At 26.4% G+C, this 13,099-nt stretch overlaps 1 protein-coding gene across 2 annotated transcripts in view; it reads right to left on the minus strand.

Annotated features, from left to right (window-relative positions):
- The window catches only part of LOC139426666 (uncharacterized), a 41,542-nt gene that overhangs the window by 3,007 nt on the left and 25,436 nt on the right, over positions 1-13,099 (minus strand). The window contains exon 1 of one of the 2 annotated variants that reach the window (XM_087151939.1): positions 5,020-5,248. The exons of the other annotated variant lie outside the window; for it this stretch is intronic. The gene's annotated coding sequence lies outside the window, so the exon portion shown is untranslated. Of the gene's footprint in view, positions 1-5,019; positions 5,249-13,099 lie in introns of those variants that run through there. 2 annotated transcript variants of the gene reach the window in all.

The following is a 13,099-nucleotide window of genomic DNA, read 5'->3' on the forward strand; positions in this document are numbered from 1 at the left end:
CACTCACGAAATTCAAAAAAAGCTATACTTCGAATTATAAAATCGTACAAACGTACTACATTACCTTACCTAACTATTTTTTAAGCAAAAATCTAAAATTCGAAAAAAAGTAATGACAAATATCTGGTTTAAGTAACATTAAAATAATTTGTCAAAAAATTTTATTCAAGTTTGAATGGAAATATATCTTTATACTTAATAATATAATATTTTATTTATACATAATATATAATATTTAAACAAGATTAACTAAGATTATCTCCTAAACAACAGTCTAAAATTTGAAACAAAATGGCTGACATGATTTTGAGGCAAAAAATATATATATAGTATGTTTTAGTGAAGTATAATATGTTAATGAAAAATATAATATGTTATAGTGAAGAATAATATTTCTTAGTTAAAAACTTTAGTGTGATCCTCAATTGAATGACTTTGAACTGATAAAACTGTTAAGTCATAAAATCTGCTAAAAATGAAGATCAAATCGCTACTAAAGAATTTTTTTCCCGACAACCTTTCAATTGTGTTCAAAGTATCAACATGTGTTAAAGAAAAGTGTATATTTTACAATTCATATTACTTTTATGTATTGATTATTATTAACATTAAAAATTTAATTCTTTTCATTTTCAGTATGTCACTAGGTATCATAGGGAAAGTACTGGAAATAGATAATTTTTTATTTCTTTGGTAATTAAAATTTTTTGGAGAGGGGGATGTAACATAAAAATCTTCAGCCTTACGTTATTACTTTATCTAAATCTTCTTATTTAATATTTGAGGCGAAACGCTTTCCCACACTTAATTATTCACTTCCTCTTTTCTGTATTTTGATCTCGAGTGTTCCATATTTAGATCTCAAGTATATATGCAATAATATTTTATAGTTTTCCCTTTACTTACCGTGAGAAACATATTTTTCTCTCGAGCTATTTAATAGAATAATTGTAAGTACTCAGGTTTCCCCCTTTTCCTAAGATAGTCTTTATAATAAAGGTTGTTGCTGATATTAAAATCCACCTTGCACTGATATTTGGGATCACTGAACGGCAAAAACACAAATTGGGACAATGGAGAATCAAGAGAGGTGCTTAAACTCGCAATGATTTAAAATTTTACTTACAACAAATTAATTTCTATGTTTGCACTTTTTAAAAGAATCAAAACAATGATTAACTACATAAATCTTTCAATTTATACTTAAATTTACTTTTCCTAAAACATTAACACTTGGTATATCACTACCTTAGATTATGTCGCTCTAAAATTTTAAAATGAACTAAATATGACACTAAAGTATCTCTTAAAATCTCTAATGACTCACTTTTTAAATATTCAAGAGTATTCAATAGAGTTTCATTCTCAAAGATATTAAATTAATTTTAAACTAATTAAAGAAAGTAATAATTTTAAACAATGCATAACATTCATTTCTAACCTAGATATACTAAAAATTGATCAGCTGGAATATTAACGCAAACTTTAGTGGGATCTATCGGTCCATAACTCTTGCACAGACTATTCGGTTCCGAAATAAATCTTGGTGCAAAAAAAAATCAAATTGCACCTAGACTTTTTTTCAAATTTTAATGGTACAGACCAAATATTTAATTTTTAAAAGACCAATCTCAAAATGATAACTGAAGGCCCTCGGCAAAAATTACCAATATTTCCTGGTGTTTCTATAGATTCAAAAACACGAACAAATATTAATATATTCTTGTAGTTACATATTGAGTGATTAAATTACAAAATGAAATTTTTAAAAATTCTGTTCTTCTGCGATTTTACAAATGAATTGATTAAACTATAAAATTATACTTTTTAAGGCCTTTCCTATGAAGTCTGAGAAAAAATTTATGCCTAACAAAAACTACATTAACCCCCTCTTAGGTTTGAAAATAAATTTAAGTACAAATGAACGATAAATTTAAATTTTGCAATAAAGATGTTTGCTCATCAAGAGAATCGAAACTTTCGCTCTAGATATTATAAATGCTTAATTGGTAAGCACAATCTGCTCGCCTTTGGCCCTTTCTTTGACTTTTATGAGTGAAATAAAGCTAAGCTCTTCTGTTAGAAATAATATACCATATATTGTCTGTACATAATTAAATTAAAATCTTAGATATAACAAATACTGCATTAAGTATATACACTTTAGTTTAATTGTACATATCCACTTACAAGAAAAGTTATCACAATTGCCAAGTATGAAAAATGAACGCTTCATAAACACTTTATAGCTTTCAAAAGCTTATTTGATCATATCACCCCATTAAAAGGCAAAATACGCTGCAATTTTCTTCTCATCTTTACCAGTTTTGATCTATGCTTGTAGCATGCTATTCTAAATTATGTAAAAATTTATAATAAAATTATCTGTAAAATGATCTACTTTGAATACTATCTTTTCTAATTTATGTAAAAACTAGACTTTTTTCTAATGTTCCTTAACATTGTATATAATAATTATAATTTCATATATATTTTTTATTATTAATGAAATTAACTATTTTACAGCAATAAAAAAATATTCATTTATTGACTTACTCTAGACAAACTTTTTTATTTGAGCGTAATTAATAATACCCTTTTATTTTTGTAAAATTTAATTGTTATAAGTAAAAACTCTTAATATAGCTTTCTACATGTTTATTTTAGATTAATAAAATAGCCTCATAATTTAAATGGTGGAAACCTTATTCAAACCAATGTAATAAAAATTTCTATTTATGTAAATATCTCTAAAGAAGAAAATAACATGAAAAAAATTAACAAAGAAAGAAAAATTAAAGAAGAAAATAACAGCAAAAAAGCAGTGTTAATTGATGATTTATTGAAACAAAAAACCTTAATAAAAACCTTTAATATTGAAATAAACCTTATCATCAATAAGAAGCACACAAACGAAAAATAACAATAAATGTGTACCATGACGTTAAGTTTAAAGTAATTTTGCTAATTTCATTGCAATGTTAGCTTTTTTTCGATTTACCAGGGTACGACTAAATTATCAAATTTATAAACTATTTATTAGTTTCAATTTCAAATCAAAATCTAAAAGAGGGAACTCCTACAAGCAATGATGTCTTAAAAAATTCCTTAACAAGCATTGTTTTAAAATGTAAGAAGTAAATAAAAATAAGAAAATTAAAAAATTCACATCAAGCAAAATGTACCAAATCTGAACAAAATATTAGAATTTACTAACATTCTGTAACAGTGGTGAAAAAAAAATTATGTTTAAGTCAAATCAATAAAATAATCAATTAAGTTTTGGAATTTAACGGATTTTGGATTTTATCTCTATATAAATTTAAACTAAAAACTTTATAACAATAAACTGAAATTTGAACTAAAGTACCCACTTTATAAATTTTAAGTTTCAAATTCTCAATGATATTAAAAGTAATTTTAAACTAATGAAGAATGATTAACATATTTGAACCTAACAAAAATTGTAAATATAATACAAATGGAGAGAATTAAATAAAATATTAATATCTGAATATCATTTTAATTTTTTTCCTTTTGTATATTCTAAAGAAAGTAGTAACTTTAAACAATGCATAACATTCATTTCTAATCTAGATATACTAAAAATTGATGAGCCGGAATACTAACATTAACTTTAGAGAAACCCATCGCTTTATAACACTTGCACAGACTATTCGGTTTTGAAATAAATCTTGGTGCAAATCAATAATCAAATTACACCTATATGTATTTCTAATATATTATGGAACAGACCAAATATTTAATTTCAAGATAGACTAATTGCAAAATTATTACTAAAGCTCCTCGGCAGAAATTACCGATGTTTCTTGGTGTTTCTATAGATCCAAAAACACGAACAAATATTGCCATATTCTTGTAGCTTTAAATACACGTATTCTCGCAGTGTATAATTTCCGCAATTTACACAAAGATGTATTTTTAATATAAATAGAATAGTTTTTGTAATAAAATGTCAGATTATCACTATAGTAAGCTTCATTGTCCTTAAAAAAATATTCTTCTGCGATTTTACATATTGATTGATATTTATAATGAAAAACTCTTAATATAGCTTTCTATTTGTATATTTCAGATTAATAAAATAGCCTCATAATTTATATGGTTGAAACCTTATTCAAAGCAATGTAATAGAAATTTGTATTCATATTAAAAAATTAGTACTTATATTAACATTGGAAATTCAGCGAGACAAAATAAATTTAAAAATACCTCCATATTTTGCAAGAAAAATGTATTTACAAAGCAAATAGTTTTTAAAAACTATCACAATTGCCTAAAAATTCGCTTTTTTTTGAGAAATGAACCTTATCATCAACAATGAAGTACACACAAGAAAAATAACAATAAATGTGCACTGCAACGTTAAGTTTAAATTATGTAGCTAATTTCATTCAAATATTAGCGTTTTATTTACCAGGGAATGACTAAATTATTAAATTTATAAACTGTACATTAGTTTTTGATTACGAATCAATTTCTAAAAGAAAGAATACCTACAAACAATTATATTTTGAAAAATACCTTAACTAGCAATGATTTAGAATTTAAGAAATAGATAAAAATCAGTAAATAAACAAATTCACTTCAAACAAAATATACCAAAACTGAAAAAAATATCTAAATTTACTAACATCATGTAACAGTAACTAAAAAAAATTGCTAAAGCTAAAAAATAAATCAATAAAATTTATAAAAATTAAATTTTAAGAAAATAATTGACGAAACCTATGTTTCAAAATCTCCTGACATTTTAAATAAAAGTGGCAAATAACTGAAAATGCTAAAAATGAACTTTTCATGAAATTCTAAATCGCAGGTAAAATATAATTTAGATATGTATTATCTATTTTATGAATAAAACCTAATTTTATATAAATAAGGCGAAATACATATAGAAATAAACCACATTGCTTAGAATTTATCTGAAATTCTCATGTTAACAGATGAAAAAAGAAGATTAATAGTTCAACAAAAATATCATTTAAATGTGCTTACCTTTCAAACACAGAGGTAGAAGACGTCAAGTATCCCTATAGCGTCCTGTAATATGTAATTCGTATTCTTCCGCAATTCACTGTACGGCTCACAATTTTCTACAACAAATATTTCTTCACCAAGAGATGATTCTCAGACAAAGTTCTAAAGCTAAAAGGTCAATCCTTTTTTTGAGATGTATAACAAATATTCAAGAATATCAATTAGTCATACAATAGCTCTTATCTATTGGAATGTTTAACCAATCAGGTTTACACCTGTCTCCAAAAGTATAGAAGTAGGCTGCACCTCCCCCCCCCCTATATACAATGTTAACCCCTTCCAAATAATAAACCTTATGCCTGCAACATATGAATAAGTTATCAATGTACAATGACAAAAGAGTTCTACTAGAACTGGAGATGAAATCATGTTAAAGCTTATCTTATTAGTTAGTTATCATGGGTTTTAATAAGTAACGTTACACTGTATTCCTGATTGCCAATTTTAATTATTTCTTGTTTTTACAAGCATAACTGAAACTATTTGGATCAACTATATAAATAATTTATTTCTTGTAGTTAAAATGTTTCTAACACAAAGATAAATAATTAGGCATTTCCAAGTTATGCTCAGTTAGATTTAGTAAAGAGTGTACATTATTTTAAAACTTATTTACTAAGCATTTTGTTAAAAACTTAAAACAACAAGCTCTAGGTTGAATATATCATTTTACAACAGAACATACTTTTTTAACGATAATTTAGTGCATTATTTAGTTTTCATTTGACAGCTAGTTTTAATTTGAAGTTCAGGAAAAATAATATTTGATTATTAAAATTTTGTTCTGAAATAAAATGTATAAAAAAAGGTGCTGATAAAGATATCATAATTAGCGATAATATTTTAATTGAAATATTAACGTAAATCTACCATACAAAGCTATATAGATGGCATAGAAAATTTATTGAAAGATATTGCCGAGTCAGCTAATAATTATCATCGAGTTTATCAGGAAAAATAAATTTTGAAGACATATTACATTTTTCCCTGTTTCGAGTAAGCACTATTAAATGAATTAAAATAGTTTAATATTTTTTTCCAAGAAATAAAGATTGAGAAATTTTACTTGCCAGGGCCCTTGTCAGAATTTTGACTCAAAAGTTGCTCAAACTTTAGTATTCATTACAAAAAACTTCAAATTTTAATTATAAGTACTATTTTCAAGAAAAATTTTTGGCTTCAATTTCAATAGGTATTATAATTTAACCAACACATTTTATTCAATTGACATGTTTAATGAAATTTAAAAGCGATGAAAAGGGAGAGATGTATGAGAGAGATGCTCGTTGTCTGCCGCCATTAGTCAAACCAAAGAGAATCTGGATCGCAGTAGTATTATCAGATCACCTTAATTGTACACCCTAGTCTAAGAAGAGTTAGAAAACTTTATAATAGTGACCTCCGCAACGACAAAATCTGACAAATATTCAATTCGTTTAAATATTCGTTTTATTTTCACATATAAACTAGAGAATTACGTAGTTTATTTCGTAATATATATAACACAAGGTTTAGACCTTATCAATGTAACAGAGACAAAACGTGATGTTCAAAATTGTTTTGAAATCTTTTTTTTCTCAAAATTATAAAGTCAGTAAAACTTTGGAATAAAAAAATACTACTATTAATCTAACAAATTCCCTAAATCAAAAACGATATAATTTATTTTTTGCATAGTTTTTTATTAAAATTAAGCAAGAAAAATGAAAGAACATCAAAATACTGATCGGATTTCGCATATTCAGACGGAACATTACCTCCGAGTTCTATCAAACTGTTTTACCCGTTATTTTTCTTCCGGTTCCTTACCCGGAAATCTTAAATGGACGCTATACCAAAGAAGATATCAGTGAAGAAAATTTTCATCTTTCATCTCTATGACTAATTTAGAATTTAACATCTGGAATATATAAGTTCAGACAAACTTAAAGTAAACCATGAAGTTTCTAACACTGAAAATATATTTTCCAGATATCAAAATTAAAACAAATTATGAGAACTTAGGATTACGCAATGGGAAAATTCTCTTCCAATTATTTGGTTGCTTTTCGATATTTTGAGAATCTTTTTTCAGAGATTAAAATCTCGTGGCTTGTTCTAGGTTCGCCTGAACTCACTTTTTCTATACTTCAAATTCTAAATTGGTTATGGAGGTGAAACAGAATTCGAGATGAAAAGTTTCTACCGAGGTATAGTGTCCTTAAACGGAATTTCTTTTTAAATAAAATGTGTCTTGTTTTAGAAGGCCAAAAACTACGCAGTTTGAGATAATTCAAAACTCTCTTTCTCTTTTTAATAAATAATTTATAGAAAATTTGTTTCTTGATTTCGAAAATTAATATAATCTGTTCTTATTTTAGAGAAATTTATGTTTCCAAATTTTGAAAGAAAGAAGTTATAGTGAAGTAATGGTGAAACGCGTGCATTCGGAGCAAAAAAACTTTCTATTTAGTGTCTATGAGCAAAAAATATTTATTTAAGAATTTTGAGAAAAAATATATTATAACTACAATACATGAATCAATAATAAAAAAAATTAAAAATGCTAAGACTATCACTGTCACTCTTAAAACAAAGAAATTGATGATATCTTTCAAAAGAAGTTTATTTACGTTGAATAAAAATTGGTTAAAATTTCGAAGCGAAAAGTTTTTCTTACATTGCTTAAAATACAGACGCAACTTGCATCATCATTATTCACAAATCACTAATTAAGATTAGAGCACTCTTTGTAGACTTAAAGTTTCGAACATTCCATTGATTTTAAATCATATTTTAAGATAATTTCTGCTGGTAGGCGTCATTAAACAATTGAAATTTTTATTGCAATCCAACACAGAGCAAAAATTAAAATTTGAGTTCTTCAGTTTTTCAGAAAGTTGTTCAGTTTTCAAAGTCAAGATTTCAACCTGTTTGTAAGTTAATTTAAAATTTATAAATTCACGTTACATTTATGATAAATGGATTTTGAAAAATCGTAAGTGCCTCTTCTCTCTTTTTCTGGAAATCCTACATATTATTAAAGCAATTTATTTTTAAGGTTGAATTTTTAATTATTTTTCCACATTTTAAAAATCATCATCGCTTTCATTTTAGGTAATGATAACTCAGAATATTCGATTTTAAAGTAATATTGTGAGAAAAAATTAATACATATAAAAATTGACCAGAACAACAGATAAAATCTTGAAGAAAATGGTTTTATGAAATTGATTTTCATCATCTTTTGGTAATCAAATTTAATTCTTGAACAATTTCAAAGCAAGACAATTGTAATCTCAACTCAAGAATAATTTCGCAGCAAAAAAATTAAAAACTTCATTTAAGAAAAATTTCGCCAAGGGAAAATTGCGAATTTAATTTAAGAATAACTTCGTTACAAGAGAATTGAAAAACTCATTTAAGAATAATTTCTTAAAAAGAAAATTGCTAAATTAATTAAATATTTTTAAGCTTAAAAGCATATTGAGATCTTAATTCGCCATAACATTTCAGCTAAAATATTTTTTTTAAATCTAAAGCCAAAAAGATTTGACTGATTTAAATAAATCCGCCATAAAACTCGATCGAACAAATTTTAAAAGAAGTAAAGATAAAAACATTGATCATATGTTTTCCTGAAAAATATCATTGAAATCATAAATGCTTTCTACAACACAATGTATGTAAATATTTACTTAATTTTTTAAGAAATCTGAAACTTTCTCTCATTAACAAAAGTTATTTTTATCTCAAATTATTCACTAATTGAATTCTTAATTGTTGTTTCAATTAAACGAGCACAGTATTTGAGGACATAGAGAAACATTTCTCGCAAAATGAAAAATAGTGGCAGTTTCTGCAAGGGACCACCCAAAAAACAAGAACTGAATGATTATAGTTATTTGACATTGAATCCTTCTTGGAAACTCGGCAATATTTCTTGAAGTTGAATGAAAACAAATAATGAATAATAGAAGCAGAATAAATATATGAAAAACTGCATTCATCATCTCTCCATTACCTTTAAATCTTTCACAATGTTTATTGTTATAACAATAAACATTGTGAAATCTTCTTTAAAAGAAAGTGAATGAAAATGCGTGCCTAACAGAGGAATAGAGTTCATTTCGAAATCAAGTGATGCATGACTATTGTCAATAAATAAAAGAAAAAGAGGGTCAACCATCAAACTTGACTATAATTTATTTAAATGGACACCTTTGTCCACACCTTTTGTTAGGTCTTAAGAAATGAATCATTAGTAATTGCTTAGATTTTCGGCATCCCGGGAGGAAATAGTTCCACCCACGCCAACACCTGAAACAAATTTCGTGGAAGTTGGGAAAGGGGGGGGGGCATTTCACCGAAATTCTTATCTTTGCAATTTTTTGAGCAAGCAGTGAAGCTTATTCAGTTAAATGGTCCTTAAAAATTAAAGGCAGATTCAGTCAAGAATTAACTAAAAATATCGTTTCGAAAACAATTTGTAGCCTTCGGAGCAAAACTAATTTCAGATTTGAAATCAGTACATTCAAATTTGATAGGATAAATTACTCGTATGAATGAAAGAAAAAGAGTCTTCCCCAGTTTAATTTATTTTCGGTTTGCATTAAATGTAAGAAATTCATATTTAGCTTTAAATGGAATAAATTCTTTAAACATTTTTGCACTTTGCGAATATAATTCAAATTTGTACACTAATAATAGAATTTCCACTACATTGCACTAATTTATTATCACAAAAAGGAAAAAAGAACTTTTTAGTTTAAAGCAACTGTAAACTGTAAACTATCTTAATGTAGAGCGCAGATAAATGCACTGTGTCTTCCTTTAGACTTCTTTTCAAAAACTCCTCTTCTCAGGAAAAAATATGTAACTTGTTCTTCTAATTATGTGGGGTACTCATAATGCAGAAATTATGGTCGCAATAGTTTAATCAGGAGGTCAAAATTTGGACTTTGTTATAATAAATTCACTTTCGCGCATTTCCTCATGCAGACGGAACTAATGAACCAAGTTAAGAGATTATTTTTCAAGTCCAAAACTTGTATATGCAATGATAATTCCACGAAGAAAAAAAATTTGTATTTATTTATTTGTCAGTTTTGATATTTAAATTTATGGTCAAACAAATTTTCAATAGCAAGATATACAAATATTTACACCATACAGCATGCTAATTTTGCGAGACAGAATCCGAAATTTGAAAATTGAATTGAAAGAAAAGTTTTCAAGATATGAAATTGTAAAAATACGACTTCTATGAGATGGTAAAATACGCGAAATATGAAATTAATATTAAGAGGCCCAACCATTCGACTGCTCTCCTGACGGAACTATTGGGACTATGTTTACCAGATTGCTAATATTGCTGCAAAAATTTCGGTAAATCGGAATTATTTGCTCCGTAAAATTTTACGGTAAAAAGTCCTAGCATCTCGATTTTTTTACAGTGACTGCACGAAGCAATTGGCGTATTTAAGGTAATTTCTTTGAACTATTAAAAATGTAATTTAGTAATTTCCTTATTTATTTATTATTATTATTGAATAATATCATTTATTCAATAATAATTAATTATTATTGAATAATATCATTTATTCAATAATAATTAATTATTATTGAATAATATCATTTATTTAATTATTATTATTATCATTATTGAATAATATCATTTATTTATTTATTTGTAGCGTGCCTAAACGTAGGTGTAAAAACTGTCCGATCAAAGCGATTTGTAAAATCAGGTTTGCCCTAATCCTTCGTTCAAGTTGTTTTCCACGTGCAATTGCCACCCTCGCGGAAAAGATACTTATACAGAAAAAATCTCGAATTCGATCTCAGAACGTCCTCTTGGTATGTAATGTATTAGATTAAAATTAGATCTGATGCTCCATTTATTAATGCCTTCTATAGATATAATCTAAATTTCGTGATATTGAGGTCAAATTGTAATTAGTTCATTTTTCATGAGTACGAAAAATTTTTTTTTGAAAAATCTGTACCGGCAGCGGGTGTGCCTGAAACTTTCCTGTTTTGTTAAATATTTTTCCGCAGTTTTATTTCGTCAAGAAGAAAAAAAATCATTACACAAATTACATTTCTTATTTCTCCAGTGATCTATTTTTACGTTTTGCATTTTCCCGTGCTCTTACAGCAATTTTATTTAATACTTCTCAGTTGATTTATTTTTGCGTTTTGTGTTTTCCCGTATCTTTACAGAAGATCCATTTCTTATTTCTCCGTTTACCTATTTTTGCGTTTTGTATTTTCGCGTGTCCTTACAGAAATTCCATTTCTAATGTTAATCTATTTTTTAAGTTTTGTATTCTCCAGAAACTTCTCAGAAATTCAATTTATTTTATTTCTGTGGATCTTTTATTTATTTTTTGTATCTCCCCGTGTCTTAACGAGAATTTTTTTACGATTTTTTCATAGAAATGTTATAAAAAATTGCTCGCATGTTTTTCTTAAACAAGTGTGAAGGTCAAAACTAAGTGACTACAAAACTAAATTATCTTGAAAAATCCGAAGAATCCATGTTTTCTCCCAGATGAGTTTTGTTTCATAAGACTTTTGAACACTTTTTTATGAAAATTGTCTGTGTTTGAAAAAAATTACATCCCTACCTGGTGCTGGTTCCTTTTTTTAAAAGAATAAAACAGAACATAAAAATTCGTTTTGTTTAGCTATTAAGCCTAAAAAATGAAAATATTAATAAATGCAAGTAACATAGAATTATTAAAATCGTGATCAAAAATTGATACTCTCATACAAGACGTTTTATACATTCGTAAGTTTTAGCTTCATATATTTAAAAATTTCAATCTTATATTTTTTTTAGAATTTTTAGCGCAAGTAGAATTACCTTGCATCAAACTCGGCTAAAATTAGTAAAAAAAATGTTTCGCAAGATTAAAAATTTTAATGGATTGGAAATTTTGCAAAACCTATACAAGTTTTAAAAATCAAATCTCACAGACAAAAATTGAAAAATAACTGCTCGCAAATGATTTTTACATCGCACATCGACAACGTCAGAAAATATCGTTTCCTTCATTTTTCTTTCATCGCCACAATCAACGTTAAGAAGAGTAGGGGATAAAATGCGATCAAATGCAAAATCTCAAGACACTCGAAAATTATTTAAGCAACTTTATTTTTACATGAAAAGAGAAAGTATGTTATTGGTTCTGTCCTAAAAGCGGGGGAAAATATGCAGTTTTTATTTATTTTTCAGAATTGTATAAAAAATATATATAAATTCTTTTTTAAGATTCAGTTGCAGGTACTAAACTACTACCATTATTAACTATTACTACTATTTAGTAACGGTTAGTTTTGCTTAAAATTTAGTTAATTTTAATTTACATATATATATATATATATATATATATATATATATATATATATATATATATATATATATATATATATATGTGTGTGTGTGTGTGTGTGTGTGTGTGTGTGTTATATATGTATAATTTTTTTCTATTTTCTACTAAAATTTTTTCACAACTTTACTAAGATATTCTTATATAGTGATGCAGTAAATTAAACAAAGCGAAATAAAAATAATAATTCTTAATCTTAATGGTTTTTAAAGGGGGTTTCTGATTGGATATCTTTCAGCCAATTAAAAAAAAATTGTTTGCTGTTTGCAATTCTGTGGTATTTCTCTTTCACATTTAATTCAAGATTTTAATCGTTACAATTTGTTTTACAAGTTAATGATAAAAAGGGTTTTATTAGTTAATTTTCCTGTTTAGACGTCAAATACCGAGTAACTTGTCTGAAAAATATGTTTTTTATCCAAAGTATATTTCAGTCTCAGGCTCTGGCTAATTCTAAATGTCTCGAGCTCGGGTGGGCTGGGTAAAACATTTCTCCTTCTTGGACCTCCAAAAGCAAGACTAAATTCATTTCTTTTCTGTAAAGATGTCTAGCCTAGGTGTCTAAAAAAATCTTAAATTATTTAAAATTCAAATTGTTTCAACTTTTGTTTTCCATAAAATTACATAAATGTTTCTGCCCAAACAGATGTTTAGTAATGTTG

Source organism: Parasteatoda tepidariorum, chromosome 9 (genome assembly GCF_982258835.1).
Source record: "Parasteatoda tepidariorum strain Cologne lab strain chromosome 9, Ptep-v5.0, whole genome shotgun sequence".
In the NCBI taxonomy this organism is placed as follows: domain Eukaryota; kingdom Metazoa; phylum Arthropoda; class Arachnida; order Araneae; family Theridiidae; genus Parasteatoda; species Parasteatoda tepidariorum.